The sequence below is a fragment of the Bos indicus genome, chromosome 22 (assembly GCF_029378745.1).
Source record: "Bos indicus isolate NIAB-ARS_2022 breed Sahiwal x Tharparkar chromosome 22, NIAB-ARS_B.indTharparkar_mat_pri_1.0, whole genome shotgun sequence".
NCBI classification, from domain to species: Eukaryota; Metazoa; Chordata; class Mammalia; order Artiodactyla; family Bovidae; genus Bos; species Bos indicus.
In genome coordinates this window covers 11,531,588-11,544,320 of record NC_091781.1, presented here as the reverse complement: position 1 = coordinate 11,544,320, position 12,733 = coordinate 11,531,588, and the positions used below count along the sequence as shown (strand labels likewise).

General features: G+C 38.6%; 1 protein-coding gene across 1 annotated transcript in view; it reads right to left on the bottom strand.

Moving 5' to 3' along the window:
* Positions 1-12,733, bottom strand: part of OXSR1 (oxidative stress responsive kinase 1) — an 87,091-nt gene that overhangs the window by 73,587 nt on the left and 771 nt on the right. The gene's annotated exons all lie outside the window — the stretch shown is intronic.

Genomic DNA, 12,733 nt, shown 5'->3' with positions numbered 1-12,733 from the left:
CATGCATGAACATTGAAAACACACTATGTGATATAAAGCAATCACAAAAAACCACATATTCTATGACTCTATATCTATGCAATATCCAGAATAGGCAAATCCCTAAATGCAGAAAACAGATTAGTGGTTACCAAAGGCTAGGATAAGAGGAGAATGGGAGGTTACTGCTTAATGAATACGATTTCTTTCTGGGGTGAGGAAAATGATCTGGAATAAGACAATGAAGATGGATGCAAAACACTGCAAATATACTAAAAAAGAAAAAAAACACTAAGTTTTACACTTAGAAATGGTTCAGTCAGTTCATTCGCTCAGTCATTTCCAACTCTCTGCGACCCTATTGGACTGCAGCACGTCAGGCTTCCCTGTCCATCACCAACCCCTGGAGCTTGCTCAAACTCATGTCCATCGAGCCAGTGATGCCATCCAACCTTCTTATCTTCTGTCATTGCCTTCTCCTCCTGCCTTCAATCTTTCCCGAATTAAGGGTCCTTTCCAATGAGTCAGTTCTTCACATCAGGTGGCCAAAATATTGGCATTTCAGCTTCAACATCAGTCCTTCCAATGAACACCCAGGACTGATATCCTTTAGGATTGACTGGTTGGATCTCCTTACAGTCCAAGGGACTCTCAAGAGTCTTCTCCAACACTACAGTTCAAGGCATCAATTCTTCAGTACTCAGCTGTCTTTACAGTCCAGCTCTCACATCCATACAGGACTACTGGAAAAACCATCGCTTTGACTAGATGGACCTTTGTTGGCAAAGCAATGTCTCTGCTTTTTAATATGCTATCTAGGTTGGTCATAGCTTTTCTTCCAAGGTGCAAGCGTCTTTTAATTTCATGGCTGCAGTCACCATCTTCAGTGATTTTGGAGCCCAAGAAAATAAAGTCTGTCATTGTTTCCACTGACCAGATGCAATGACCTTTGTTTTTCTGAATGCTGAGTTTTATGCCAGCTTTTTTACTCTCCTCTTTCACTTTCATCAAGAGGCTCTTTAGTTCTTCTTCACTTCCTCCCATAAGGGTAGTATCATCTGCATATCTGAGGTTATTGATATTGCTTATCTCCTGGCAATCTTGATTCCAGCTTGTGCTTCATCCAGCCCAGCATTTCGCATGATGTACTCTGCATATAAGTTAAATAAACAGGGTGACAATATACAGCCTTGACGTACTCCTTTCCCAATTTGGAAGCAGTTCATCGTTCCATGTTCGGTTCTAACTGTTGCTTCTTGACCTGCATACAGATTTGTGAGGACACAGGTCAGGTGGTCTGGGATTCCCATCTCTTGAAGAATTTTTCCAGAGTTTGTTGTGATCCACACAGTCAAAGGCTTTGGCGTAGTCAATAAAGCAGATGTAGACGTTTTCCTGGAACTCTCTTGCTTTTTCAATGATCCAATAGATGATGGCAATTTGATCTCTGGTTCCCCTGCCTTTTCTTTTTTTAAAAAATTAAGTTATTTATCTTAATTGGTCCCTTGCCTTTTCTAAATCCAGCTTGAACATCTGGAAGTTCACAGTTCAGGTACTGTTGAAACCTGGCTTGGAGAATTTTGAACATTACTTTGCCAGTGTGTGAGATGAGTGCAGTTGTGCAGTAGTTTGAACATTCTTTGGAACTAACTTTCTTTGGGACTGGAATTAAAAACTGACCTTTTCCAGTCCTGCGGCCACTGCTGAGTTTTCCAAATTTGCTGGCATATTGAGTGCAGCACTTTCACAGCATCGTCTTTTAGGATATGAAATAGCTCAACTTAAATTCCATCAGTTCCACTAGCTTTGTTCGTAGAGATGCTTTCTAAGGCCCACCTGACTTCTCATTCCAGGATGTCTGGCCATAGGTGAGTGATCACACCATCGTGGTTATCTGGGTCCTAATCTGTTTTGTATAGTTCTTCTGTGTATTCTTGCCACTTCTTCTTAATATCTTCTACTTCTGTTAGGTCCATACCATTTCTGTCCTTTATTGTGCCCATCTTTGCATGAAATGTTCCCTTGGAATCTCTTATTTTCTTGAAGAGATCTCTAGTCTTTCCCATTCTGTTGTTTTCCTCTATTTCTTTGCACTGATCACAAGGAAGGCTTTCTTATCTCTCCTTGGTATTCTTTGGAACTCTGCATTCAGATGGGTTTATCCTTCCTTTTCTCCTTTTTTGAGTTTTGCTTCTCTTCTTTTCTCAGCTATTTGTAAGATCTCCTCAGACAACCATTTTGCCTTTTTGCATTTCTTTTTCTTGGGGACGGTCTTGATCACTGCCTCCTGTACAATGTCATGAACCTCCATCCATAGTTCTTCAGGCACTCTATCAGATCTAATCCCTTGAATCTATTTATCACTTCCACTGTATAATCATAAGGGATTTGATTTAGGTCATATCTAAATTGTCTAGTGGTTTTCCCTACTTTCTTCAATTTAAGTCTGAATTTTGCAATAAGGAGCTCATGATCTGAGCCACAGTCAGCTCCAAGTCTTAATTCTGCTGACTGTATAGAGTTTCTCTATCTTTGGCTGCAAAGAATATAATCAATCTGATTTCAGTACTGACCATCTAGTGATGTCCATGTGTAGAGTCATCTCTTGTGTTGCCGGAAGAAAGTATTTGCAATGACCAGTGAGTTCCCTTGGAAAAACTCTGTTAGCCTTTACCCTGCTTTATTTTGTATTCCAAGGCCAATCTTGCCTGTTACTTCAGGTATCTCTTGACTTCCCACTTTTGCATTCCAGGCCCCTATGATGAAAAGGACATTTTTTTTTTTTTTTGATGTTAGTTATAGAAGGTCTTGTAGGTCTTCATAGAACCATTCAACGTAATCTTCTTAAGCATTAGTGTTTGGGGGATACACTTGGATTATCGAGATATTGAATGGTTTGCCTCCAAAATGAACAGAGATCATTCTGTCATTTTTGAGACTGCACCCAAGTACTGCATTTCTGACTCTTTTGTTGACTCTGAGAGCTACTCCATTTCTTCTAAGGGATTCTTACCCACAGTAATAGATATAATGGTCATTTGAAGTAAAATGGTTAGTTTTATGTTATGTGACATATCTTGATCTCTTTTAAAAAGAACAACTACTAACAACTTTAACTCATAATTCAACAACTTAGAAAAAATAGAATAAGCAGGAATATTTTCCAGCTCATTTAATGAAGCCAGTATTACAAACACCAAAAGTAAACAAAGACGTCACAAGAAAAAAAAAAAAAAAAAAAAAAAACCTACAAATACCTTTCATGAATTTAGCTGCAAAATCCTTAACAAAGTATCAGCTAATTGAATCCAGCAATTCAGCAATTCCAGAGCAGTATGTATTCCAGGTATGCTACTTTGGTGTAATATTAAAAACAAACAAAGCACACAGTGTAATACACTACATCAACAGGCTAAAGAAGAAAGGTCATAAGATCATATCAACTGATGCAAAAAACATTTTCTAAAGATCCAAAAGCATTCATGATTAAAAAAAAACTTTCAGTAAACAAGGATTAGAGGGGAATTTCTTCAACCTCATAAAGAACATCTACAGAAAAAAGTTACAGCTCACATCATACTGAAGAAAGACTGGCTTCCCTCTAAGATTGAGAAAAAGGCAAGGATGTTCATTCTTATCACTTTTATTCAATATATCACTGGAAGTCCTAGACAACACAATAAAGCATGGAAAAGAAATAAAAGGTATCCAGATTAGATTGGGTTTCCCTGATGGCTCAGATGGTAAAGAATCTGCCTGCAATTCAGGACACCCAAGTTCAATCCCTGGGTCAGGAAGATCCCCTGGAGAAGGAAGTGACAACCCACTCTAGTATTCTTGCCCGGAGAATCCCATGGACAGAGGAGTCTGGAGAGTCCCAGTCCATGAGGTCACAAAGAGCTGGATACAACTGAGTGACTAACACTTTCACTTTCAGATGAGAAAAAAATAAATCTGTCCCTGTTTGTAGAGGTCGTGACTGTCCACATAAGAAAAGCTTCTTCAACTAATAAGAGAGCTTAGCAAGGTTGCAAGATAAAAGATCAACCCACAAAAATCAACTGCATTTCTAGATACTAAAAATAAAGTAGAAACCAAAATCTTAAAACAGTATCATTTACAAGTTCCCCCAAAGTGAAATAAGAACAAAATCTATATGCCGAAAATCATAAAACACCAAACCAAACAAAAAAGACCTAAATAATTGGAGAGATACCATGTTCATGAATTAGAAAAATCAATGTAGTAAAGATGTCAGTACTCTCCTAATTGACTTCAAACAGGTTTAATGAAATTCCTATTAAAATCCTCACAAGGTATTTTGCACACATAGACAAGCTTATTCCAAGGGTTTTTTTTTTCCATTTTAAAATGTATATGAAAAAGGAAGGCCCTCAAATAACCAACAGAATAGTAAAGAAGATGAATGAAGTTGAAGTATTCATACAACCCAATTTAAAGACGTATTATATAGTTACAGTAATCAAGACAGTATGGTATAAGAAGAGGGACAGATACACAGACACACATACACGTCAGAACAGAGACCCAGAAACAGAGTCACACAAATGCAACACAGTGATTTTTGACAAAGGTACAAAAGCAATTCAACAGAGATGGGATAACCTAACAGAATGGCTAAAGTAAAATTTCTTAGAATTTTTAATTAATTTATTTTTGGCTGTGCTGGATCTTCATTGCTGCTCAGGCTTTTCTCTAGTTGCGGTGAGTAAAGATTCCCTTCCAGGGGATCTTCCCAACCCAGGAATTGAACCAGGGTCCCCTGCATTGCAGGCAGATTCTTTACCGGAAGAGCTACCAGGGAAGTCCATATTGCACATAATAAAAGTAAATATTATCTATCAACTATACTTCAATAAAATTAAAATGCAAATATCATCTTGTAAAACTTTTATCTCAGTGTAAATACACACGCAAATATGTGAATGGTTTAGCCAAAGTGTGAAAGTTACTGTTCTAATGCCCTCAAATAAGCACTGGCCTAATATGAAGAATAATATAATGGAAAATAATTGTAAAACAATGTAAAACCATTTCCAATAAAGCATCCTGATTCCTAAGTCCATCCTCCGCACACCATCCCCCAGGTCCCCACTCTTCCGCTCTTCTGTCCTCTTCGAGCTGGTTCTTTAACTGCTGCATTAGTGTACATTACATACCAGAACGGATCAAAGTGCAAAATCATGACTGAGCTTTCTTCTGAAATCCTTCAAACTGGGTAATGTTATCCCTTGAGACAGAAAAGGAGCTGCCCAAAGGCATGAGGGGAACTAAGAAAATTTAGTTCCAGTCTCTCTCCACTTAACTAGATCCTGAAATAAAGAGTAAGCAAAAATATGGATTTATTCCTACCTGGAGGAAAAAATAAACCAAATGAACCAAATCAACTGCAGATATTTTTCCCCCCAAATTCTGACCAACCATCACTATAACAGATATGTATTATAAAGATTTTAAGTATTTTTTAGTAAGGGTTTACACAGCCACTAAGGAGCTAGTCCAGGCTGGTCATTCTGAAAGATGACTAAGGCGTTTTCACCTGAACCATGGAAAGCACAAGAACATACAATTTTGTAAACCTTTTTCTCAATTAGCCCTCTTGTCAGAGTCATAATGAAAATTAAAACTCCTTTACAGAAACACCTGTAAGGGCAGTCATTATGATAAAAATCATGTTTGTTCTCCATACAAAGATGGAAATAAAGTCGCTTTGCCATATGCTCTGAGTAATTATTCAAGCAGCCTGATGGTTTTACAATGAATCATCTCTTGTTTACTCTGGTGATTTCTATCTCAATGGATAGTAACCCCATCTTTCCGGATGCTCCTGCCAAGAAATCTTGGATACTTCTCACATCTAATCCAAAGGCATATCTCTAACTCCAAAATATATTATACCAGCATCTTATCGCTCCTCATCACCTCCATTACTACCTCTCTCCCCCAGATAACCTCCCCTTCCACCCCTATACCCTCACAAAACTATTTTCCACCTAGCAGCCTAGGTAATCCTTTTAAAACTTTATGTGAAGCAAAAGCCAGGACTTACTAGGCTTCATACCATCTGACAGCCAGGACCATCCATTCCTACCACTTTACTCTCCTGATCCTTCAGCCTTGTTCCCCTCTGCTCCAGCCACCCTTGTCTCCTTACTCCTTAGTCACAGAAGCATGCTCCTTCTCCAAGACCTTTGCTCCTGCTGTTCCCTCTGCTTGGAACAAACTTCCTGCAGATAACCACACACTCACCTCACCTCCTTCACGTCTTTCTGCAAATGTCACCTTCTCAGGAAGGCTTTCCTTGACCTACTTAAAACTCATCTCTATCCCCAGGGGTTCCCATCCCTTCCCCTACTTTTATTTGTTCTTCATCATCACCAGATTATAAAGTCCATAAAAGAAGGGATTTCTGTCTGCTTTGCTGCTGTTATCTCTAGCATCCAAAATAGTGTCTAACACACAAGAGGAAGTCAGTAAATATTTGGTGAATGGATTAGTCAATCGAGTAGTAGCATACATTTTCCAGAAAAAAAATCTGCTAATTTGAGGCAGAACAAACACAGAAATATCATAAAAATCATGCTCGTTCTCCACACAAAGATTTCATGGGCGTCACCTCATTATTACCGTCATAAGCACTGGTTAACATTTATTGAACTCTTACCTTGTGTGCCAAATACTATGCTGAGCACTCTCTTCACTTGCTTTTTTTTTTCCATCTAATTCTCACAATAATTCCATGAGTTAGGCATTATTGATCTTACAAAGCAAGGCAAACAAAGGTAAGACAGGTCATTAATTACCGAGGGGCACAGAAGGGCCTAGAAACCAGAACTACATGATGTTTCAATACCATGCTCTTAACTGGTAGGCAACTGTCTCTTCAGATTAAAGCTAACATTTATTAACTGATTATTATGTGTCAGGTTAAATTATTTACTTACAATGTCTTATTTATTTTAATTTGAAAAAACCAAAAACAAAAAAACACGAGGCCAACACTTTTAGTTGCCTATCCAGCATACAATTTTCCCTTCTTTAATAACAGAACTTTGACCTACTTTGTCTGAAGTAATAATGTGCTTGGATAAAAAGTGTCATTTCATTTGCAAATGGCCCAATGACACAGTTCTGTCCAATAAAATGGAAATGTAAGTCACTGAGTAAGGCTTCCAGGAAAGAAAGCCCTTTGAAAGGGAACCACCTGAGCTGTCACATGACTCTGTCCTTTCTCCGTATTCTTCTGGTCTGGAACACAAGCACAAGGCTAGGGGTGGAAGAACCATCTTGCAACTCTGAGAATGCAAGTCACGTGCTAAGTGAAGTGGAGTGAAAAACCAGGAGTCTGGGTGCCCCACAGCACGTAGGCTGCCACTTCAGTTTCCTTGTCATATAAAGGGGTCAAAAAAGTTTTTTACTAAGCCACTATATTTGTTTTCCATTACAGAGAGTCAAATGCAATCCCTATTTGATACAACCCTATGAGGCTGTTGGCCCAATGTGGCTTCCTGGAAAAATGTCTTCCAATCAGGGGAGAAAATACACTAACCATTAAACATCACTCTATCAGTAGAACATGTCTTTCACATTAACGGAGGAGCCAGGGGTGGGATCCTGCAATCTGTACTTGGTAACTGATACTTCAGACATCAGATGTGTAGCTAGTGAACAACTGATGACAATTTAAAAGGCGGGGAGGTAGTAGAGAATAAACGTAGTGGGATGCCTTTCACCGAAGTATCAAAAGTTGGTGAATCACAGCTTACTAAAAACAGATCTTAAAGAACAATTTTCTAAACCTAGGCTGAGGTAAACACTAAATATTTATTGAGGTTTTTCAAAATGCATGATAACAAAAGCAACAGGGCAAAGCCCTTGTAAGACTGATTTCCCACTTTGCCACTATATTGTACTGTGGGCAATACAGGGCCTTACACAGCTGTACTACCATGTCCAGAATAAATCCCCAAAGCGATCGAAACTTGAATGATATCTGGAAGTAAGAAGAAAAAGAAGCAGTGATGTTCCAATAAACATTACAACAGATTCGAAATACTACAAGGTTACAAGTGTTAGAAGATTTCAAATCATGAGGCATTTCACATTTTATGGCAGTACCAAAAAGTAGGAAATGGAAGAAGGAGAAAAAAACAAAGGGACAACCATCATCAGTATGGAGTAATAAATACGAGCTAAAAGCTTCCTATAAACAATTACACTTGTAATTCCATGACAAATGTACCATTATTCCCCTTTTACAGACAAAAATCAGAAACTAAAAACCAATAAATTGCCCAAGATCAGATAGGTAGCAAGAGGTAAAGCCAGGATTTGAATCCCAGGTCAGTCTAACCCCAAAGTCCATACTCTTCAGTTACTTCAACACCCAAGTACAGGAGAACACCTGGTGAGAAATCCTAATACAGCAGTAGAGACCAGGAAGGAGCGCAAAGACGCTGAAAAGATGAATGATTACTGTGAGACTAATACTACATCTTTTACAAGTAATCATAGAACTTAAACCCTTGTCAAAACACGCTTAAGATAACAGAATTTTTTAAAAGGAAGTCCTTTGAATTCCCAACCTATTATTTTTTTTTTATGTTCTAGGAAGGGAATTTTCTTTTCTCTATAGGATTTTGCTAGAAAATGAGAGAACAAAACAACACGAAAAACTAACCCCACAAATACAGTTCTAAGAAGCACATGTAAAAAAAATTATAGTTCAAATAAATATATGTTTTGATAAGAAAGGAGACACCATTGTATTATTTCCTTAAAATACAGTCTTTGAAAACAGATATTCAAAAGATTCCCTCAAGCCTTTTTTTCCAGACTTTCATCATTTGTTTCCTGAAAAAAAGAGAGTACAATCTGGAGAAATTACAATAATTCATTTTGAAAACTACTTACAGCTTATTACAAAATACTGTATTTCAAACATTTCAGCATGGAAGCAAAGTTAGAATAACTGTACAGTGCTTTACTGAACCCTGCTGCTTGTACATCCTCCCTTTTGAGAAGATGAAGTGAGACATTGTGTGAAGAGTGGAGTGGAAGTACATTAGGAACTTCTAGAAACTTATTAACGAGAAAGAGAACACTTTAAAAATGACAAAACAGGATACGCAAAAGAGAATAAATCTAACTAAAAGGGTTATCTACAAAAAATCTGCTCCAGTATTTTTTTTTTCCCCATTGTAAGGATATTTCCTTTAAGGTGGGAGGATGACCACCATTGTTCAGTTACTTCCAAAAATCAATCAAAATGCAGATGCAAGGACAAGAATCCTGGATTAGGCAATAGTTGGACACCAGTCCTGACTGAGCCCATAACTAGTTCTGACTCTGGACAAGCCATTTCACCTTTCTATGTCTGTGTCTTTGGGCTTCCCAGATGGCTCAGGGCCTGCCAACGCAGGAGATGCAGGTTCAATTCCTGCATCTCCTGCACTTATAGTATCTCTAAGTCTTCCAGTGTGGCTCATACTGTAACAAATCCGCCTGCAATGTGGGAGACCTGGGTTTGATCTCTGGGTTGGGAAGATGCCCTGGAGGAAGAAATGGCAACCCACTCCAGTATTCTTGCCTGGAGAACCCATGGACAGAGAAGCCTGGGGGGGCTACAGTCCCTGGGGTCACACGACTGAGTGAGCATGCATGCACGCATCTTTATCTGTAAAACCTTACTTCATGCCTTACAAAAAACTTAAAACACATCAGAGGACTAAATTTAAGGGCTAAAACTATAACACTTAGAAGAAAACATAAGAAAAAAATGTTTGTGATGTTGGGCTAGTTAAGATTTCTTAGATACAATATCAAAAGCACAATCAATAAAAGCAAAGATCAATAATCTCTATCAAAATTCAAAACTTTCATGCTTTAGCAGACACCATTAAGAAAATTGCTAAAATTGAGGCAGCGGGGCGGGGGGGAATGCTGTAATAAGGAAATTCCCTGGTGATCCAATGGTTAGGACTGGGCTCTTTCACTGCCATGGGCCACGTTCGATCTCTGGTCAGAGAACTAAGATCCAGCAAGTCCCGATTCCCTGCTGTCCCACCTTACCAAAGAAATGAAAAGACAGAGTAAATATTTGAAATTGTGTATCAGGTGAAGGACTCATATCCAGAATGAATAGACACCTAACAATCACACTCGCCTCTATAATTTAGTGAGAAGAGAACAACCCAGTGGACAACCCAAGCAGGAAAAAGATTGGAATAGACCTTTCACCAAAGAACAGATATGAAAAGCTAATAAATAAGCACATGAAAGGATGCTCTCCATCATTAGTCATTAGGGAAATCCAAAACAAAGCCACAATCAGATATACTTCACATCCACTAGGATGGCTTTAATCAAAAAGACAGACAACAAATGCTGGCAAAGATGCAGAGAAAACGGATCCTCATTCACGGCCGAAGGGAATGTAAAACGGCACAGTCACTTTGAAAAATTTGTTCCTTAAAAAGTTATACATATAATAAATCTACCATATGACCCAGCAATTCCACTCAAGAAAAATGTAACATGTTCACCTGAAGATTTGATACAAAATGCTCACAGCAATATTATTCAAAATAGGCAAAAGGCGGGAGCAATCCAGTGTCCATCAAATGGTCTCCAATAAAAAGGAGTAATGTACTAATACAGGCAGCAATATGGATGAACCTCAAAAAACATTACACCAAGTAAAAGAAACCAAACACAAAAGATCACATATTGTATGATCATATTTATGGGAAAATGTCCAGGAAAGACAAATCTATAGAGACAGAAAGTAGATTTGCAGTTGCCTTCGGCAGGGGGTGGAAACAGGGAGTGACTGCAAATGGACATGAGGCATCTTTTTGGAATGATGGAAATGTTCTAAAATTGGATTGTGGTGATGACTGAACAACTCTGTAAATTTATTAAAAAAAAAAAACAAACTATAGTACTGTACAGTTAAAACAGGTGGATTTTATGGTATATAAATTGTTTTTAAAAATGAAAAAATTTTATGCTATGTGAATGAACCAAAACACAAAACACTATATATTATACAATCCGATTTACATGACATGTCCAGAAAAGGCAAATCTATGGAGTTGGAAAGGTTTGCAATTGCCTGAAACTGGGGGTAGGAACAGGGATTAATTGTAAACAGGCACGAGGGATCTCATTGGGATGATGAAAATATTCTAAAACTGTATTATACTGATTGGTGCATAATACATTCACTAAAATCATTTAATTTACACTTTAAAATGGGTTAATTTTATACTTTAAAAAATGGGTGAAATTACATCTCAGAGTAAAGTTGTTTTAAAAGTAAAGTGGTCAAATCACATGAGAGTTCTCAACTTTTGGAGTGAGATGAGGACTAACACTATCCCAGAGGGCTGAGCCTCCCTTTCGCTCACTCACAGACACCCTATTGGTCTGAGAATAGCAAATCAACAAGTTTCTAAAGCTCTAGCGCCTTGTGCCACCTTATTATCAAAAGCATTAACAACCACAATGCTACTCGCCACCCTAGAAAGATGTACACCTTACTGGAAAGGTAAAGAAAAATTCCTCTTCTAAAATGACAGAGACCCCTTTTCCTTGCCTTTTTAGACATCATTTTGGAATCTCCCACTTAATCCCTTTTTTCAATATGAAACTCTGATGGAGGTACTCATAAACAGTCTTTAGAATGAACCAGTACACATCAAAGATACGGCACATAGTAAGGACCAGATCCATGAAGAGGCTTAAGGATAAAGACTGGATGTCTTCACATAAATCTTACCCCAGATTTGTTTTGATACAAGAAGCTAGTGGGAAAAAAAAAAAAAAAAAAAGAAATGTGACAAAGTTTCTCTAAACACTGGCACAATGCAACAAACACTCACTCCCCCCAACCCCCAAGACAGCTTTTCAGGAGTTTTCAGCCACTCTTTGTTATAAAACTAATTTCGGACAGGATGCTGATCTAGCAAAGCAGACAATCTTCTTCCTCCAACACACAGGGGTCTGCTGATGTCCGTTGGCTCGAGCTTCTGCTTAGCTAAACCCACTCCCTTTTGATTTCTAAGATCACTAGATTATTGTTGTCCAACAAATACTCCCCTTATCCCCAGTCCCCACCCTCCCCCAATCACTGTGCCTCTCTGATAATTACTATTCATGTTTGTGCAAGCTTTGATCTCTGCCAGCTGGTATTCCCAGACCCCCTTCAAATCCATTCCACACACAACAGCCAGATTCATTGGATCATATCATGTCTCTGTTTGAAGCCCTCCAAAAACACTTAAAATTTCAAAACACTCACCTTGGCTGAGAAGGTCCCTAAAATCTGGCTCCTCTCTTACTTTCTAACCTTACCAGTCTTCTTTCGGGTCCTAAAACACATCAAGCTTTTTCCCTTCTCTGGGGCCTTTGCATTTCCTCATTTCTCAGTAAAGAACAATCTTCCCTTGGCCCTCAAGACTCTTTGTCATCCTTCAGAGCTCACCTTACATGTCGACACCTCAGAAAACGCATCTCCCTTGAAATGGCCCCAACTAGGTCTCCACGTTATTCTCTCTCAGAACATCTTGCTTGTTTCCTTGCTAGCACCTGCCAAAACCTGTAATTCTTTTTATTTGCCTACTTATGTCTACCTCCCTGGCTGGCAAGTCAATTCCAAGCAGTCGTAAGTTGGTCTACGTCGCTCAGTGCCGTACCTGCAGCTTTATCCGGAGAGGCTCCCCAGTTCCAC